The sequence below is a fragment of the Aquarana catesbeiana genome, linkage group LG01 (genome assembly GCF_042186555.1).
Source record: "Aquarana catesbeiana isolate 2022-GZ linkage group LG01, ASM4218655v1, whole genome shotgun sequence".
NCBI lineage: Eukaryota > Metazoa > Chordata > Amphibia > Anura > Ranidae > Aquarana > Aquarana catesbeiana.
The window spans coordinates 262,175,112-262,192,224 of record NC_133324.1 but is presented as its reverse complement, the minus strand read 5'-3'; the positions used below and the strand labels follow the sequence as shown (position 1 = coordinate 262,192,224).

General features: G+C 42.8%; 1 protein-coding gene across 1 annotated transcript in view; it reads right to left on the bottom strand.

Annotated features, from left to right (window-relative positions):
- The window catches only part of ADGRD1 (adhesion G protein-coupled receptor D1), a 921,219-nt gene that overhangs the window by 814,167 nt on the left and 89,939 nt on the right, over positions 1–17,113 (bottom strand). The gene's annotated exons all lie outside the window — the stretch shown is intronic.

Here is a 17,113-nt window from a genome sequence, read left to right as displayed (position 1 = left end):
TCTCCTAGCTATTGTGAGTGTGTGTGTGCGTGTGTAAAATTGTAAGAAGCCAAGAATGATGCTGGGCACCAACATTTTGTAAATTCATTGTGCAAGCGCAAAAATTCCATTATCAGTGACTGCCCTATGGCTATGGAAAAAAAAATACCAGTCCAGATGTGCTGTAAAAGATGGCAGCAGTGGTGATGGAGCAGTGACTACAGAATTGGATCTGTCAGTGCTAGGAAAGTGCAAACTAGGATTTAAGTATGCTATAATGTGGAAGTATTCTGTGAATACTTGTACTTTATGGCAAGAGTGCGAAAACCCCAATAAAAGTTTAGTTCCACTACACCATGGTACACCAATATGCATGGTAGCCACAATTTTAGCTGTGTTTCAGATAGTGGTTACGATATGGGCTGTACTTCATATAGGAGTTACAATCTAGCTGTGTTTCATATAGTATTCACAATTTGAGGTGTGTTTCACCAATAAGCTGAGTAGAAATATTGAAGACAACTGCATTACATTTTCTTTATTTGGAGCTATTCTCTGTATCATTGCAAAAAGGTATTGCTTAACCACTAGCCGAGCAGCCGGCGTCATTATACTGTGGCAGGTCAGCTCTCTCCCACAAATCTCCATAGCTGTACGTCGGCCCTTTAAACGGCTAGAGCAGGCGAGCATGTGCCCGCTACATGGCGGGGGAGCCGATGCATGTGGCCGGCGGTCGCAATAACCACCGGCCACGCACGATCGCTGGCACGAGAGACAGAACAGGGATTTGTGTGTTTACACACACAAATTCCTGTTCTGTCAGGAGAGGAGAGACAGATCGTCTGTTCCTACTAGCTAGGAACAACGATCTGGCTTCTCCTCTAGTCAGTCACATCCCCCCACAGTAAGAAACACACTGAGGGAACACATTTAACCCCTGGATCGCCCCCTAATGTTAACCCCTTCCCTACCAGTGACATTTACACAGTAATCATTCCTTTTTATAGCACTGATCGCTGTATAAATGTCAATGGTCCCAAAAATGTGTTAAAAGTGTCCGATCTGTCTGCTGCAATGTCGCAGTCCCGATAAAAATAGCTGATCGCCGCCATTACTAGTAAAAAAAAAAAAAAAATTATAAAAATGCCATAAATCTATTACCTATTTTGTAGACGCTATAACTTTTGTGCAAACCAATTAATATACACTTATTGCGGGGTTTATTTTACCTAAAATATGTAGAAGAATATATATCGGCCTAAACTGATGAAGAAATTTGTTTAAAAAAAAAATTATTTATTATAACAAAAACTAAAAAATACTGTTTTTTTTCAAAATTGTTGGTCTTTTTTTGTTTATAGCGCAAAAGATAAAAAATGCAGAAGTGATCAAATACCACCAAATGAAAGCTCTATTTGTGGAAAAAAAGAACGTCAATTTTAATTGGGTACCACGTCGCACAGCCGTGCAATTGTCAGTTAAAGCGACACAATGCCGTATCGCAAAAAATGGCCTGGTCATTAAGGGGCAAATCCTTCCAGGGCTGAAGTGGTTAATAGACTTGCCAAGATTGAAAGCAACACTGTTGAGGTTAATTCACTAAAGGACTTCATACAGTTCACTTAACAAAGTGAACATTCACCTAGCTACGTGAATAGGGTAAAGCTGTGTTCACTTTTATTATCCAATCAGGTGCAAGCAAAAATTAACCCCCTTGAGCAAAGATGGATTAAGGCAGAATGGGGCTCTGGGCATTTACATTGCTTCTAGGCGATTTACATTGATAAGTATTGCAACAGGCACAGAGAACCTCTGCATTGTCTGTACTGACATGGATTCATCAGACTGTCTACAAGTGCATCTTCTCCAATCAGAAGCAGGTACACAGCTTTAAGGGACTTCACTTTTCCCCTGGTTTTCTGCAAGAGCGTTAGAGCCCATTCACACAGGGACGACTTGTCAGGCGACCTAGTCGCCTGACAAGTCGCCTCCCGTTCTGTGCTATGGAACCGTTCTAAGGGGAGCGACGCAAGTCGTTCCGACTTAGAAAAAGGTTCTTGTACGACTTCGGGGGCGACTTGGGGCGACTTGCATAGACTTCTATACAGAAGTCGTCTTGCAAGTCGCCCGGGCAGTCGTTTGCAGGTCGCCTCGCTGAGGCGACCTGCAAGTCGTGTTGCCCCTGTGTGAATGGGGTCTTAAGGTTGTAGATGGACCTCCTGGACATTCACCTGGCTCTAGACTCCTGCCTAAGTTGTCTTGTGGATGATCTCACTCTGCTTGAGTATACCAAAAGGAACAATAAACCAGCTTTTATACACTTTTTTCAGTTACAGACTAAAGACAGCCCATATTCAGTAAGCACTAATTATTATATAATAAATAATCTTGTCCATACAAATACTGAAGTTGGTGGAGAACAGAAGCATGGAGATTGCTAGGTACAGTATAACCTTATGATATACAATACCTTTCAGAAATGCTTACTCAGTCTCATTGTATTAACATCAGAGCCATAAAGTATTTGATGTTTCTGCAAGTATCATGGTAGGTAAAACCCATTCAGCCATAGTTGGTCTCTTAGGATTCTTGGCAAACATAGCAAAAAGAGAACTCTTTGATAAAACCTAAGCTTTTAAAAAGTTTCTTTATTGTAAGCAGTAGAAGCTAATTTCAGACAGGCCACCTCCTCACCTACTGACAATCACCTTTGGCGAGTTCCGTTGCCATGTTGTTCATCTGTCAAAGCCTTTGGAGATATAAGGTGTATTTAGGTAGGAAAAGGAGCCTTTGGCTTTCTTTTCTTACCATCAGTATGCAGTGCTGGGACCTGAGTGGCCAATTAGCAGGGAAAAGCACTATCATTTGAGGAAGGGAAAAGGATCATTAACTCTGTGTAAACTCCAACATCAACAAGCTTACATAAGGATTAGATTCAAAGCACCAGCAGTGGCTCAAAGTGTGAGAAAGCACGGCTTATGCAGGTATCAGTGAGTTGGGTTAGCCTGTCAAAAGAAACTGTCTCTTCGCCCTGAATGTATACAGTTACAAATTATTTGTAAGGAACAACACGCTGTGCAATAATCATTGAGTTTTACATTCAAAATAATCCCCCAAAAATTGAGATCAATATTCATGCAGCATATTCATCCAATGGATGTCTTTTGTGAGTTGTTTATAAAGTAATATCTATCTAGATAGATAGATAGATAGATAAATAGATAGATAGATAGATAGATAGATAGATAGATAGATAGATAGATAGATAGATAGATAGATAGATAGATAGATAGATAGATAGATAGATAGATAGATAGATAGATAGATAGATAGATAGATAGATAGATAGATAGATAGATAGATAGATAGATAGATAGATAGATAGATAGATGACATTTTAAAATAGAAAAATCATTGTTTGATAAAATAGCAATCTGGCAATGCATGCATTAGCTTGTATGCCTACACTATAAGGTCAATGACAGAAGAGAAATATCTCATGAGTAATGACAGTGGAATAACAAGCAAAATCAAGCATTAAAATAACAAGATTTTTTTGCTGAAACTCTATACCCAAGTTTTAATAATGACATATTTTTAAAGAATAATTCCATGTATGATATATTTTTACATAGTTAGTTAGTTAGATTGGTCCAGCTTAGACCATTGTAACTATGTATATATCATACCTGGCCAATGCCCCAGAAAATGGAAATCACTGAAGTAGGCACTGCTCCTCCAGTGGCATCCACTTGCTTCCGGTTCCCATGCTAAATGGCCAGCCTGATGCATTCTGCATACAGGTAGTCAATCGCTCAGCACCGGCACCCATTCAGAGAATGATTTGTATTTTCTGAATGAATGCAAAGTGTTCTCTAAATGGACCAGGTGGAGAGGTGGGACAGGGACATCATGCTTTCCACCTCATCCAATCATAGATCTCTTTGCATGCATTCTGAAAATGCAAAGTATTCTTTGAATGGCACCCATGCAAAGCAGTTGACCTCCTGTGTTCACAATGCATCAGGTCCGCTGATCAACACCGGACCCGGATGCTAGTGAAGAACACAGAAGAAGTGGTTTCTACTTCTACTTTCTACTGTATGGCATATACATAGTTACATTGGTCCAAGCTAGACTGATGTAACTATGTAAAAAATATATTATGCCCGGAATTATTCTTTTAAACATATGTTGACTAAGCATTAGGAAAATTTCAGCTAAAATACAAGTTGCTTTCAATGAAAAAGAACACTTATTTCAGTCGAAAAATAGGAAGATTGGGAGGAAGGCCTCCATAAGAGACCCTCATTTGGTAGACCATATAAGTTTGGTACCTCATCCTGATCAATAATATACAAAATAATGGACCCTAGCAGACTAAACATAAGGACTATAATGGTACCCAATTTTGTAAAAAGTATCAAAAAGTATTTATTCTATGATAAAAATTGCACATGTATACATATCAACACAACATACAACACACACAGAAGCTGCACATAAAACATAACCAAAACCATCAAGAATCTGTATTCAAGGAGTACTAGATGGTTTTGGTTATGTTTTATGCGCAGCTTCTGTGTGTGTTGTATGCTGTGTTGATATGTGTAATTTTTATCATATTATAAATACTTTTTGATACTTTTACAAAATTGGGTACCATTATAGTCCTTATATTTAGTCTGTTAGGATCACTTATTCCAGTCATTAAACTTGCTGGTCAAAACACAAAAAGAGAGATGTCATAAGGGTTGATAAAAACAACACTAGATTCAATGAAAAAAAAAGAACAAATCAAGTTTAGTTTCCAGAGATCTGATATACACTCTTATGAGTATACAAAGAGAGGACAGGAGACATAAATCATCAGACTACTTAGGCATTGACAAAAAAGAGAAGCTACACTGCAAACACATGTTTTGCAAAGAGCAACTCTGTAGTAACAGACATAAAACTGTCTGGCACAGTTATATTACATAGCTTTTCGATCTTTAAGCTGCCATTATAAAAAGTACACACACAGAGTAATTTGTAGTCAGCTTTTTAATTTCAAGGCATTAATCAACCAACCATTTGCCAAATGTGAACAGCCGTTTTCTGTATATTTGAACATATAAAACTGCCACAAATAACTCAAGCTTGTCTTGAAATACATTAGTGGCAGACTGAGAGCAAAGGATGCATTTTCATACCTGCACTAACAGGTTTTACGTGCGTGGCGATGTATTCATCTAAAGCAGAATATATGCAGATCTGTCTGTTTAACTGCAAAATTCTACTCTTCGGGCTTGCGTTTCAGCAAAACTTTTTTTAGCTGAGGGAAATAAGGATTAGGCTTGACAAGTGCTAGATTATCTACTAGTTTTTATAATGGTTCAGTGTTTATAATAACTTGTTCATTCACAATAGGTTTTTCAATATTAAAGGTTTCATGTACATCAGCATTGTACGTACAGATTTTGACAGCAGGTAGGTTGTTCTACTTTCATCAGCCCATTAACTTCAATTACAGCAAGGTTTTTATGTACAAAAGGCAGGCTATGAGACAATTTGCCAAGCACAGGGATTCAGTTAAGTGCAGCTTGTGACTCTGTTGAAGCATAAGTCTTTACGGCTTTAAATGTGTGTGTGTATATATGTATATTGTAGCAGGGCGTCCCAGAGAGAGCCAGGAAAGGTCTTGTTTGGAGTTTATACGTCTCCCAGGCTCCTCTCATACACATTCAGGGATCTCTGATCCACCGTCCAGTTCTGATTTTGGTCCTCTCCTCCAGGCCAAACTCACGTGTGACAGACAGCCTTTGCTCTCTGCCTGGAAACACAGATAACACTGGTCTGTGAGAGCAAAAGGTTGGTAAAAAGCTGTTAAGCTGTATCTGTGGAAGCTGACAAGCTGTAGGCTTGCTCTGCCTGGTAGTTAGGGCCTATATATATATATATATATATTGTGTAGTTAGTGTCGAGACACGGCTAAGTTTTTGTTTGACTATTTTTGTTCTGTTTGTTTTCTGAAACACTGTACATCACCTGTATATAGATTTGTATATATCACCAATAAACACCGCACTGTTTGTCACTACCTCACTGGATTTTGTATCTGTGCCTGAAAGACTGCTTATCCCAGGGAGCTTTGTACCGCCTACCTGTCCCCCAGGTTACATATGGTGGAGAATGCGGGCAGCTGTAGTAAGTTACTACTTAAAAGGCCAGTACCTAGAGTGACTAAACATGGAGGAAATCCTCAAACAATTGGTGTTATCCAATGCTGCACAGCAGCAAGCAAACGCTGCACAATAGCAAGCCAACGCTATTGCAAAGGAGGAAACCAATGTGCTGTGCCAACAGATTGGTGCTGTACAGGAGCAATCGCAGAGTCTGTTTGAACAGCTAGCCACAGCTGCAAAAGCGGATAGGAAAACCCTGACTGAGGTTAGCACAGACGTTAGCACAGTGGTCACCTGTTAAAATTGATGATGTTGGACACAAGCCCTCAGCCATCCATGTGGGTCGCTTTCTTTCTAAGATGACTGCAGATGATGATCCAGAGGATTTTCTGCTAACGTTTGAATGGACCGCTGAGAGGGAAGGTTGGCCTGAAACCCAGTGGGCAGTACTGGTCACCCCCTTACTTTCTGGAGAATCGCAGAAGGCCTTCTATGATCTGGAGTCGGCAGAAGTGGGAGACTATGAGAAGGTCAAGCGGGAAATCCTGGCGCGACTCGGTGTCACCTTGGCCATTCGAGCACAGCGGGTCCACAGCTGGTTCTTCCAAGATGAGAGGCCTCCAAGATCGCAGATGTTTGATCTAATCCACCTGGTGCAGAAATGGCTACAGCCCGAGTCCCTGTCCGCACCACAAATAGTGGAGCGTGTGGTCATGGATCGATTTGTGAGGTCACTGCCAATTCCCCTGCAGAAGTGGATGAGTCAAGGAGACCCCAAGTCAGCAGACAACCTGGTGGAGCTCGTTAAGAGATACTTTGCTGCAGAGAGCCTGGTCACCACCCCTACAGCTGCACGGACTTTCCACCCAAAGCCACGGTCTCCTCAGGCAACCAGTAAGACTGTTCCAGGGGAAGTGGGTGGTAAGCATGGCAAGGAGATAGGGGGAGGATTTTTGGTGCCAGGTCTGAAGTTTGGTGTCTCAAACAAGGGAAGCCACTGCCTGTCAGTAAACCAAACTGGGGCAACATCAGGTGTTTCCATTGCCAAGAACTAGGACATGTTGCAGCAAACTGTCCATTGACAGATGAACAAATGCAGTGTGATGTATCTATTAGAAGGCAGTCTATGTTTGCTGCTGTTTCATGCACTGCAGCCCCACAGATTTGGTATCTGTGCCTGAAAGACTGCTTATACCAGGGAGCTTTGTACCGCCTACCTGCCCCCCAGATTATTATATATATATATATATATATATATATATATATATATATATATATATTTATATACAGTTGGGTCCACATAAAGTACAGGGCCTTGAAAAAGTATTAATTTATGTGATAGACCAACACAAATTGGCACATAATTGTGAAGTGGTAGGAAAATGATGAATGGTTTTCAAAATGTTTGGCATGCATTTGTATTCAGCCCCCTTTACTCTGATACCCATAACTAAAATCTAGTGGAACCAATTGCCTTCAGAAGTCACCTAATTAGTAAATAGAGTCCACCTGTGTATAATGTAATCTCACTATAAATACAGCTGTTCTGTGAAGCCCTCAGAGGTTTGTTAAAGAACCTTAGTGTAATGAACAAACAGCATCAGGAAGTCCAAGGAACACACCAGACAGGTCAGGGATAAAGTTATGGAGAAGTTTAAAGCAGGATTAGGTTATAAAAATATACCCCAAGCTTTGAACATCTCACAGAGCACTGCTCCATCCATCATCCAAAAATGGAAAGAGTATTGCCAAGAGGCCCATGGTATCTCTAGAGGAGCTGCAGAAATCTACAGCTCAGGTGGCAGAATCTGTCCACAGGACAACTATTAGTCATGCACTCCACAAATCGGGCCTTTATGGAACAGTGGCAAGAAGAAAGCCATTGTTGAAAGAAAGCCATAAGAAGTCTCGTTTGCAGTTTGCGAGAAGCCATGTGGGGGGGACAGCACACATGTGGAAAAAGGTGCTCTGGTCAGATGAGACCAAAATGTAACTTTTTGGCTTAAAAGCAAAATGCTACGTGTGGCGGAAAACTAACACTGCATATCACCCTGAACACACCATCCCCACCGTGAAACATGGTGGTGGCAGCACCACGTTATAGGGATGCTTTTCTTCAGCAGGGACAGGGAAGCTGGTCAGAGTTTATAGGGAGATGGATGGAGCCAAATATAGGGCAGTCAAAGTCCAGACCTAAATCCGATTGAGAATCTGTGGAAAGACTTGAAAATTGCTGTTCACAGACGCTTCCCGTCCAACCTGACAGAGATTGAGCTATTTTGCAAAAGAATGGGCAAAAATTTCACTCTCTAGATGTGAAAAGCTGGTAGAGACATACCCAAAAAAGACTTGCAGCTGTAATTGCAGCATAAAGTGGTTCTACAAAGTATTGGCTCAGGGGAGCTGAAAACAAATGCATGCCACATTTTTCACATGTTTATTTGTAAAAAAAATTTGAAAACCATTTATCATTTTCCTTTCACTTCACAATTATGTGCCACTTTGTGTTGGTCTATCACATAAAATCCCAATAAAATACATTTACGTTTTTGGTTGTAACTTGACTATCAGGGGCATATCAGTGGCCGTCGGGCAAATATGCGTGCACGCAGGTGCACGAGGGGCCTTTCCAGGACAATTCTGCTTAATTCCCCACCAGGGGGCGCCGGAGCGCTCCCGCGTGTGCCTGTATGCGCGTTCGCGGGAAAGCGCGCGCGCCCGTTCGCGCTAGCGCTGTTTTGGCGCCAAGGGCCCTTTAAAAGAATGACAGGTGCTTCTGTCAGGTGCTGTTCGTCTGCAGCTCTGCACCTGAGTTCCTGTATCCTGCCTGTTTGTTGTATTGCTAGTGACCCGGCTATGTCTGACCATTCTCCAGTCTCCTATCCGACCCGGCTTGCCTGACCTTGCTTATCTTGTTACCTGTTGCCGAACTCCTGCCTTCCTGACTATCCTTGGATCATCCCTTTTGCTTATACCTGCCTGATCTCCTGCTGAATCGGACTGTCTGACCTTGCTTTGTCTGTGTCCTGTGACGCTGCTTCCAGCCTGCTTGCCAAGCATCCTGCCGCTGCCTTCTCAGCTACCTGCCTGCCTTCCGGCCTGCATCAGCCTACCTGCATCCGCAGCTCAGCCATCCCTGAGGGATATCCGTCCAGGCCAATATCTGCTTCTGCTGGAACCTGCATCAGGCCCTCCTACCCACTGTGCTCAAGAGACCACTGTTCCCACTTCTAGTGGCTCCTGAACCAGCGTTTAAGAGAGGTCTCCTTCTACCAGTCAGGCTCAACTACCAGGTACCTAACAGTACGAACAGCCATGACTGAGCCTGCAGGAGAGACCTCTCCCATCAAGGAGATCTGTACGCACCTAGCAGCACTCACCCAGGCAGTAAAAACTTACAAGACAGTTACGACAGACTGGAGGTCAAGTACTAAACCTTAGTGGTCCCGGTGGTGTGGCCCCTGCTTCCGCAGCCGCTCCAGTACAGGCTGCTGCACCACCCTCTGTGGTCATGCTTCCACCGGAGCCCAGAGTTCCTATCCCTGAAAAGTTTTCTGGTGACCGCACCAAATTTCTGGCCTTCCGCAGCGCTTGTCAACTTTACTTTGCCCTACAGCCACGGACTTTTTCCTTGGAAGCTACCAAAGTGGGATTTGTTATATCCCTTCTTCAGGGGGAACCCCAGACCTGGGCCCACCGCCTGCTTGAAACCAACGCTATACAGATCCAGTCCTTGCCTGCCTTCTTTGAAGCCATGGCCCAGCTATATGAGGACCCTCAACAGACTGCCACCACTGAGGCAGCTTTGTTCGCGCTCCAGCAAGGCCGTAGGCCGGCCGAGGACTATGTTACAGACTTTCGACGCTGGAGCGCGGACACTCAATGGAACAACGCAGCCTTACGTCACCAGTTCCGCATGGGGCTATCTGAGGGTCTTAAGGACGAGCTTGCCCGGGTAGGAATGCCGGATACCCTTGAGAAGCTCATTGCCATTACCATCCAGATTGACCGATGCCTTCGTGAGCGCCGGTCTGAACGCTCTTCCCAACAAACGCGCCCTATGTGGATGACTGCAAGAGCTCCGGTTCCTGCCTCCCGATACCTACCTTCTGCCTACCCGAGTCCAGTCACCCAAACACCTGATGCTCCCGAACCTATGCAACTGGGACTTATGCGTACTACCCTGACCCCAGAAGAACGGGCACGCAGATGCCAGTTGAACCTCTGTCTCTACTGTGGTGGGATGGGCCACTATGTGAACAACTGTCCAGTAAAGACTCGTAAGTGCTTTTCTTCTACTCCGACCAGTTTATCCGCTTTAACCGCCAATACAACTCAACTTGTTCTCCCTCTCTCATTACAGCTCCAGGGAAGAACAATCCAGGTCAACGCCATTGTTGATTCTGGGGCATGTAGCTGCTTTGTGGACTCTGTTTTTGCCACCCAACAAAACCTGCCCTTAAAGAACAAGACACACAGACTCTCAGTTTTCTTGGCCGATGGGTCCCACATAAGATCTGGACAGGTCTCTCAAGAAACCCTTCCTCTGTCTGCCACCTGTTCATCTCAGCACCAAGAGATCCTAACCCTGGACGTTATTTCATCTCCACTATTCCCAATCATTTTGGGCATGCCCTGGTTCCAGGCCCATAACCCTCTTGTTAACTGGGTCACGGGCGAGATCAAGTTCCAGTCACCCTATTGCCAAAGACATTGTCTACCAGAACCCCCTAAAACTGCTGCTACCTTACTTTGTATGGACATTGACCCAGACCTGCTCCAAGACGTACCAGAGGTCTATCGGGAATTTGCAGATGTGTTCAGCAAGAAGGGAGCAGATTCCCTGCCACCCCATCGTCCCTATGATTGCCCAATTGAGCTGCTCCCTGGGGCTGAGATTCCTTTTGGGCGCATTTTCCCGCTGTCCGAAAAAGAACAAGAGGCACTTAAGGTTTACATAAACGAAAACCTCGAAAAAGGCTTCATCCGACCTTCCACTTCACCAGCTGGTGCCGGAATATTTTTTGTCTCCAAGAAAGATCAGTCTCTTCGCCCCTGTGTGGACTATCGGGAGCTAAACAAAGTTACGGTCAAAAACCGCTATCCATTGCCCCTGATACCTGAACTGTTCCAGAAGCTGAGGTCTGCTATTATCTTCACCAAGCTGGATCTGAGAGGGGCCTACAATCTTTTCCGCATTCGGGCTGGGGATGAGTGGAAGATGGCTTTCCGGACCCGTTTCGGACACTATGAATATCTAGTCATGCCCTTTGGCCTATGCAATGCTCCTGCCACGTTCCTGCATCTGGTCAATGATGTGTTTAGAGATTTCCTGGACATCTTTTTAATCGTCTATCTGGTCGACATTCTAATCTTCTCCAGTTCACTTGAGCAACTTAGGGAACATGTCCGTAAAGTCCTGGCCCGACACCGTTTGCACAGACTGTATGCTAAGGCGGAGAAGTGCGAATTTGAACAGGAGGAGATTCAGTTCCTGGGGCTAGTGATCTCCCCAACCGGCATCAAGATGGACCCTCAGAAGGTGTCTGCTGTGTTAGAGTGGCCAGCTCCCATGGACAAGAAGGGCGTACAACGCTTCATTGGGTTTGCAAACTTTTACAAGAAAGTTCATTGAGGGGTTTTCTGCTATCATCGCCCCCATCACGCAGCTAACTAAGCAGAACTTTCGTTTCCATTGGAACCCAGAAGCCCAGGGGGCCTTTGAAGAATTAAAAAGACGTTTCACGTCAGCTCCGATCCTTAGCCATCCTGATCCATCCTTACCTTTTATCCTGGAGGTTGATGCATCCGAAGTGGCCGTGGGTGCTGTTATTTCCCAACGACAGGGCAACAAGGACCTGATGCACCCCGTAGGGTTCTTTTCTAGGAAACTTTCACCGGCTGAGCGTAACTATGATGTGGGGGATCGAGAGCTACTCGCTATCAAGACAGCTTTGGAGGAATGGAGGTACTTGCTAGAAGGCGCAGTCCATCCGGTACTGATTTATATGGATCACAAGAACCTCGAATATTTAAGATCTGCCAAGAGACTAAAACTCAGACAGGCCCATTGGGCTCTATTCTTTACATGGTTTTGTTTCCACATTACCTACCGGCCTGGATCCAAAAACGTAAAACCAGACGCGCTGTCGCGCATGTTTGACAATCCTAAAGACTTTTCTGTACCTGACACTATTCTGCCGGCAAATAGCTTCCTTCTTCTTCAAACAGATCTTCTGTCCATGATCAGAGAAGCATCTCCAGAACCTTCAAGTCTCCAGGGATCCTCTTTAACATCTCGTGATGGATTATTGTGGAGAGGAAGTCAAATTTTTGTACCAGAGAGCGCCCGAGTCAAGGTACTGACACTTTTGCATGACCACCCACTTGCAGGACATTTTGGGGTCCGTAAGACCCTTGAGCTGGTGCAGCGCACCTTTTGGTGGCCTAACCTGAAGGAATTCTGCAGGAAATATGTCAACTCGTGTTCTGTCTGCTTGGGGACTACTGAGACCGTTGCCTATACCAGATAGGCCCTGGAGGATGATAGCAATGGACTTTATAGTTGAATTGCCTTGCTCTGAAGGATGTTCGCCGATCTTTGTGGTCGTCGACCGGCTGTCCAAAATGGCCCACTTTGTGCCCCTAAAAGGAACACCTTCTGCTGTGGAAACAGCCCGTGTGTTCATTAAGGAGATTGTCAGGCTACACGGAGTCCCCGCAAATATAGTGTCCGATAGGGGGGTACAGTTTACCTCACGTTTTTGGAGAGCCCTTTGTGAAATTCTGAAAATTGAACTAGCCCTGTCCTCAGCATATCATCCCCAAACAAATGGGCAAATTGAAAGGACAAATCAGACACTGGAGCAATACATTAGGTGTTTTACATCTTTTGTGCAAGATGATTGGGTGTCTCTGCTGCCCCTAGCGGAATTCGCTTATAACAATGCCAGCTACTCTGCTACCGGTCAATCCCCTTTCTTTGCCAATTATGGTTTTCATGTATCTTTTTTACCAGATTTTCTTTCAGAATCCTCAGTTCCAGCGGTCCAGGACACAGTGCAGTTCCTTAGTCATAATAACCGAATCTTACGGGAAGCGGTATCCAAGGCACAAGCGGACAACAAGAGGTTCTTTGATCAGATAAGAGGAGACCTAAACCTTCAGCTTGGTGACAAGGTATGGCTGTCTACCGATAATATTAGATTGTCTTGTCCTTCCAAGAAGCTTGCTCCTAAGTTCATTGGGCCTTTCCCTGTGAAAAGGAAGATTAACGAGGTGTCCTATGAATTGTGTTTACCTGACTCACTCAAAATCCACCCTGTGTTTCACGTGTCACTCTTGAAGCCTGCTGTAGATGATCCTTTTCCTGATAGGGGCACCAGGGTCCCTGAACCGGTTCTGGTGGACGGTAACGAGGAGTATGAAGTGGAAGCCATCCTTGATTGCAGAAAGAGATCTGGGCAAGTACAGTTTTTGATTAAGTGGAAGGGGTATGGTCCGGAAAATAATTCATGGGAACCTGACTGTAATATTCATGCTATTCTTAAGTGCTGTAATTCCTAAACCTTCCTCCAATTTGATGTACATACCCTCAAATTAAACCTGAGAGTGTGCACTTTCATCTATCCAACTATCTATTATATAACTATAGCTTGAATATGTTTTGGTAAATACCTGAAAAAAAAAAAAGTTGTGCCTGTGTCCAAATATATATGGACCTAACTGTATATATTGTGTATATTGGATTGCTGCCCTTTGTCAAGAGCTTCATTGCTCCATGAATGACAGTGATGCCTGAAACTTTTGAACCTTTATGTGCAATTAATTGTATGCATGGTTATTAAGGGAAACCTGGTTATGTGCATAGTTCATTCTCTGTCTGGTGCTGTCCACCCTCTCAAACTTTACTACTTTGAATAGCTTAGCATAAATCATGCTTTGCATAATATCACGTTTTAAAGTATAATAGCACAATCACAAGACCTTACACATTGATATTTGTCCATGCAGACCATTTAAAAAAATGGCAATAATGGTGCTGTTTGGGGATGCAAGACCTGCTATGCATTGAGCTAAACAAGCAATTCATCTTTAAAGCGCAAATCAGGAATTATCAGAGCCTGGAGACTGCAAAGCACTGTTGATGGAAAAGGGGCTTCTCTTTAGAAAAGGGAAATTCTTAAAGCATAACTCCACTTTTGTTGAGAAAAAAACATTCCCCTCTGGGTGATCTATGTACATTACAAAGATTATAACAACCTTTGTTGCAGATTCCTACCTTTTTTTATTCTGAAGAAATCCATGTGTGTTTGTCTGTGCCTCTGTACTGAGTGGGTCTAATGGGATTGGTTTCATAATTAACTGTCAGGTTTGCAGCTGCAGAGCACTAATGAGGAAATCTGCTGGGCCCGCATCCCTTTAGACGTGCTCCTATTGAAAGTATCACTCCAAAAATGACATTTTTGTTGCAGGGGATGCCTGAAATCTGACTTGTATCTTAGGCAGACTTCTGGGAAAATTGGTGAGCCAATCATACAACCAGGAAATAATGTTTCTGGGGGAGTGGTCAGTACACACTCTGTGTACAGAACAACTCCATGTAGCCATATTGCAATATATTCTCAGAAAACTACAATGGCTGCAGTCTGAAAAGGAAAGGTCATTTTTAATAACATTCAATTACAATATGATTAGAGTCGCAATTATATGGGCTATAATATTTTTTCTTTATTCGCTATTTTTTTACTCTGGAAAGTGGAGGTTCCCTTTAAACATATATGTATATATGATTGTATATTATGATAACCTTTAAAATGTTTTTTTTTTTTTCTTGTAACTGCAGGCATTGTAAAAAAACTGAACTGCACAGCTATGGTGTTATGAATCTATAAGTGATGTTATCACAAATAAAATACATATAATGCAACAAAAGAAAGTTTATTCTATACTAACACATTTATTCTTCCAATCGTGCTGACATCTTTTGTGTATTATAAGAATGATGAGAAATAACAGCAAAGATCCAACGTGTCATCCTCAGACATGATTCAATACAAAGATGATTATCAGTTACCTTGCCAATACATGCATTCTTTATGTTAACCTTATTAGCATATAAGTGAAAAAATGTAAAGTGGGTGCAAGAAAATTGCAGCATACTAAAATGTTATGCTGTTCAATAACCTGTGTCATTTGAAGGGAAAGGCACCAGACCAGGAAATCCAAGTTTTACTGTATGTTTTAAGATCCAGAAGAAACTTTTTATACATTTGTCAAAATACACTTCTGTCTATAGTGCCCCAGTTATTTGGGGAAAGAGAAAGTATTTGGTTCTATCGAATAAAAGATGTATGGCCAGTTGAAAAATTGTAAGCTCTCATGCGCAGGGCCATCCTAACCCTCTTGTATTGAGGTGTATTGTAACTGTACTGTCCTGTCTCCTTTTATAATGTAAAGCACTGTGCAAACTGTTACCGCTATATGTATCCTGTATAATAATATTAATAATAATAGTGGCCCTCGTTTGTAAAGCATTATTCTTATAGGCTTGTGATTACACTCACTGACATTCCACTCTTAATATGCTTCTTACCATAAATTGACCGTTAAATGTTCAAAGGTGGCACAAGAATGGAAAAAATAAATAAAATAACTACTATTTGAAAGTTTTATGAATTGGTGCCTTTGTAATCAGATGAGGTCTGATGAAGAAGCGGAAGCTTTGAAATGCGTTACCGCCCCTTTACGCCAGCACGGCCTCCATAGAGATGTCACATCCGCTACAGCGCCATCTTGCATTCCACGCTGGTTAATGTGGGGATCAGCCACTAACACAGCTCCACTGTCTCATGCCGCTATTCCACCAGGACCATCCAGGAGAGCCCGAGGACTGACTAGAATGATTCTATACATGCTTCTTTGATCTACCAAGATGTGAGTTGCCCTTTGTCTTGCTTTTAATAAATTGGAGTATCATTATTGCTGCACTTAGTCTGGCGCCCCTCTGAGTTTTCCCTTTATGCCTTTGTAATCCTGCTACTCTAAGAAAGGTCTATAAGGTCTTTGAAGTAAACCTGATACAAAGTCATCTCAAAAACCCTACAGTTCAATAATATTAGCAGATATGTATTCTTCTTTTCTTTAATAACTGAGAACTCCATGAATTCAGAAATAAAAGTAGTGTAGGGGGCACATATAGCGGATAATAAAATAAATTCAGGTGCGCTACTAATATCAAAATCGACAGTGGTTAAAGGTACTCCTATAACTTAAAGTTCATATTTAAACACTAAGTGTAAATTATTCCAATAATGTGCAGTCCACATAAAATGTGAATATTTGATAAAAGTCTTAAAAAATCAAACAATGTGTATTTTCCTAAAAGCAATCCTTCCTTCAAATTACAGAATGTAATCTCCTTAGGTATTGAACAAGCCAGATAATGGTAAAAGAAGGGGGGGGGGGGCGCTTACCAGATATGCAGGACCCCTATTACTGGGGTCTTCAGGGCTCAAAGATGCTGGATCTTGCAGGCAGGAACAGCTGATTTTGATCTCACTTGTAAACTTTGGTCCGCCTTGAATCCTTCCTAAGCACCGTGGTGAACGTATAATGTGCTATATCTCTGTAGGATCACTTGTTATATGTAGGGAGAAATCACAAAAAAGTTCAGTCTCCTCTCCCAGTTGAAGCTTCTTACGGAGAAACGCTGCGTCGGACGGAGCCACGGGACCTGACGTCACCACACACCAGCTGGCTAAGCTTAACCACGGCTGAGCTGTTTGTTTCGATTTGAATTTTCTGCTTTATCCTCGATGTCGGCTACCCATCGTTTTACAATAAAAGAGTTTTTTACCTACTACACTATGGAGCACTCTGTTTTTGTGATTTCTCCCTACATATAACGAGTGATCCTACAGAGATATAGCACATTATACGGTCTCCACAGTGCTTAGAAAGGATTC